The following is a 4,026-nucleotide window of genomic DNA, read 5'->3' on the forward strand; positions in this document are numbered from 1 at the left end:
CTGTTTTCTATCACCAGCGTCTCCACTCTGGATTTCTTTTTAAGCGCGATATCTTTTCTGTGATTTCTTTCGTTTGAATTCCCTCATGTGTGATGTAAGAGAAAACCGGCTCAGGGACGCCAAATATGTAACGTTGTGGCTCTCTGAAGGCACCAGTTCTGTAGGGTTTGGGCATTTACTGAGACAATTATTAATTGTAGCAGTAAATCACAAAGTTGATTCTTTTGATGGCTTTAGAACCCAACCATGCGACATAACTCAAACAACGCACACACACAGGTACTAATACACGAGGATACATTTATTAATACATAGAATATGCATAACCTAACAGATCTTATCGAGAGGGTTATCAGAATACAAAAGATATATATTCATTTAGTTACGAAGAGTTACACATCAAGAGGACATACGATCAGTATATCATTCATTTAGACCGTTTCGTAAATGAACTTGGTTATAACTTCTACATTAGATACTCAAAACAAGTACATAACTCTTAGGAATTAAATTGATATCAACTGGTTTGGATAACAATTGAATTCTCGAGCTGTAATGCATTGAAGTTGAATACTCATCCAATTTCTTTGGGGATTCATATCTCCTGCAGGCTCAAAGAAACAGTTGCAGGCTGTTACTGTCCAATCCGCACTCTCTGGCTGTGTGCCATGCTGTGCTGCGCGGCTTGCGACGGTGCGCTGCTGATGCTCACTGACCGGCTAGTTAGTGTTGGCTTTAACTAGCAAAGTTTGCGCACAGGAGAAAAGATGACTGTGGGTCCCAGCAAGTCAGGAAGAGGACCGGTTCGGTCCTGATGAAGAGCTAGTTCTGAATAGTGATTCAGCTGTCCACAGTTCCGACCTGTTCACGAGGCCTGCTGCTGGCGCTAACCTCGGGTGGATCCTCTGGTTATTCTCTGGCAACCTCCGCTCTAGACTCTTAGAACAAAGGAGAGTTCTGGCACTCGGACACACTGGCCGTTCCGTGGTTGTCTGGGCTGAGTCTCAGGATGGTCAGGAGGCGCGCTGCGAGAATGTCCTGCCCTTGGGAGCCTTCTGCTCCTGGGCTGTCCTGCCCTGGAATTCTCCTTTGAATTCCCTTTAGAATAGTCCACAGAATCCTCTCCAGAATCCCTTCTGAATCTTACTGAATCTCGTTTTTACCTGGAGGAACTTCAGCTCGTTGATTGGCTGAAAGTTCCATGGGCATCAGAGTTCCACGTGGGTTACTCAGCCCTACCAGTCCCTGATTGGTTGATCAAGGTGAGATATGAGTCATTTACTCCTGACACCTAGGAATGCAGTCCAGATGTCCATCTGGCACTCCCTAGACAGATAGGCGCCAATGGATGACCATTGATCATGACAGCCAGGCTTAGCTAAGTGCATCCCCCTTTGGGAGCTGTCCTAGGACCTTAAATCACCCTGCACTAATGGTCTCTCTGTGGCTGCACCACAGAGTTGAACAGAGAAATGGGGCCTCATTTGGGAAGCTCAGAAACACTTAATTCTGCCTTATTATTAAGCCTCGCCGCTACAGTGAATTTCAGCGTTTTAAAGAGATGTAATTTTTAAAACAGACAAAATGAAAGACTTATTAACTAAATACACATAGAAAACCTGCACCTAATTGAGAAAATTTGGACTGGGGCGATGTATTATTGTAGCGGCTCAAGCTCACAGTGGTGCACTTGAGGAATGCGGTACAAGGGCCAGTGGTGCATTGGATAACGCATCTGATTACGGATCAGGAGACTGTAGGATCGTAATGCTCTTAAACCCAGTACCATAACCGCAGTGTGTTCAGTCCTACACAACCTTTCTATTGACTGAATAAACCTCCTGTTCCATCTCCATCTTCTTCCCACACATTCCAGCTATTTCACCACCGTTACTGTTGGACCACAGTCACAGATACGTAAGGGACACTATTCTGAAGAACCGTCTTAAATAAATAACGTTGCAAAAGGTAACAATAAGGGTTTCTTAACGTAACCTTACATCTGGCCATACAATACAATTTCTGTACCCTCAAATAAAAAAAAATTGTACTGCTTTCTCCTGAGAAGTGTAGTGTCAAATACAAGTGTAGTGTCAAATCACAATAAATAATACATCAAATATACTAAATTAACACCCAGATATGACAGATGTGACAACACACAGCTATGACAGAACACATTGAAGACTTAAGCCCTTTAAATTTTTATTTCCTTAATTTCCATTCTCTTCCCTACCCAGGATAACTGAAAACTAACTGTAATAAAGACTGTATATGCATTACTTGTAATACAGCTATTAATAAAGATATACATGGAACCTAATTATTAATAAATAACACTTGTATTACTAAAAATGTGTTATGATAACATTCATTGTGAATATTTGTGGTGTCTGGAAAGCAATTTTAGTTAAATATAATAATAATTTTCAAGCAAGTGGTGCATAAGCTTGTTAATTAATGAGTACATTATTTCCATTACATTCAAGACAGTTCTAATGTGATCAATTGTTCTGCTTAGTCCGCTACCGAGTTGCTTAAAACCTATGAAGAGGTGGCTTAAGCTAGACTCCTAATGCAGTAACATCTAATGGGCAGCAGCTGTTATTTTAGGTTTGTTGCAATCGAGAACAGGTTTAGTACAGAGCTGCTGACAAATTTCAGCGGAGTTTATTGTATATAAGTTTATTGCAATTGACCCATTGTAGCTACCAATCAGCAGCAAGGAAAAACAAACTTCACTTGTGCCTTTTAAAAAAATGGAAACAGAGTAGTTGTTTATGTGGTAATTTCAGGTACAATGTAAGAACTAAAGTTAACTACTCCCATAGTAATGTGTGGGGTCCTATCAATAGAAAAAAAAATGTTGTAACCCGAAAACACAACAAACACAAAACGAGAATCTTTCAGGAACCTAGGTAAATCCCTGTAGTAGTCTAACAACTATGAAAAAAAAACAAACGCAACACCTTCAAAAGAAAAAGAACATTAAAAACAAATCTGGGGAACAACAAAAACACAGAATCTAATGCGAGAGCTTTTTCAAGTCTTCAGTGCTCCTCTCATCACAGTAGACCTCTCTCATATATTTGTGTACAGGTCAGTTGGAGGTACACAGCTGATGGTAATTTTAGTAGGGAGCTGCGTCAGCATGCATGGGCTTCAAAGGAAAAGTCAAGGTTTATTCCATGCTGAAAAGAGAAGGAAACATAATGTTTCAGCTGTGGAGCCTTCTTTGATTGTGACTCAAAATAAACCTTTACTTGTTCATTTGATGTTAGTTTATCTCCATCAAATACCTAAGAGTATCTAAACTCGACAGTTGCTTTCAGTAGCTGAAAACACTGCTCTAGGTGAGGCTTGAACTCACAACCCCGGCATAACTCCGCTATGCACTGCTGTATAAGTACCGCGCGCTGACCGATTGCGCCACTGGAGCTGGGCAAGTTGTGATCCTTATACAGACTGACGCTGCAGAAACACAGGGTGAAAACAGTTTCGGTTGTGGATCCATCTCCACATGGGGAACACTAAAAAAGCAAGGAAAATACAAGAAAAGAAACTGAAAGAATTGTGCTAACAGCAAAGGGGGACGGAGGGAGGTGGTCGAACAAGTAAATAAGCCTGGCAGATTATTTGTAGCGACATTTTTTGAGTCAATCAGCACACTGATTTCTCTTCATGTGCCTTAAACTGTGCAGTTTGTATTTTCGTTGTAGCTAGGTTTCTTCAGAAGTCCAGTAAATTGACAATAATGGAGAACTAGCTGACGCACTCCGTCGTGAAGACCCTCTGTAAGGTGATTACACGTTTCATTTTCAAGTCGCCTCCTTTACACGCAATTGCAGCTCCGACACTGAGAGAAAGCATGAGAAATGGCAGTACAGGCTCGATGGCTTCACATCTCCTATCAATCACATAAAATTGCAGTAAAGCGCTCTAAATATGACTCTGAAGTACTGGGAAAGATGAATATTTTGAGCGTGCCTCCCAGGGTCTGCTACAAGGCTGAAGATGGCTTCTTAT

The 4,026-nt window shown here is 41.2% G+C and overlaps 1 non-coding gene across 1 annotated transcript; it reads right to left on the bottom strand.

Moving 5' to 3' along the window:
• Window positions 1-3,345: 3,345 nt before the first annotated feature.
• trnai-uau (transfer RNA isoleucine (anticodon UAU)) lies at window positions 3,346-3,439 on the bottom strand. The gene is made up of 2 exons: window positions 3,402-3,439; window positions 3,346-3,381 (listed from the first exon to the last, which is right to left on the bottom strand). It is a non-coding gene; the product is annotated as a tRNA-Ile (tRNA).
• Between the last annotated feature and the right edge of the window lie 587 nt (window positions 3,440-4,026).

This window comes from Atractosteus spatula, assembly GCF_055471065.1.
Source record: "Atractosteus spatula isolate fAtrSpa1 chromosome 10 unlocalized genomic scaffold, fAtrSpa1.hap1 SUPER_10_unloc_14, whole genome shotgun sequence".
NCBI lineage: Eukaryota > Metazoa > Chordata > Actinopteri > Semionotiformes > Lepisosteidae > Atractosteus > Atractosteus spatula.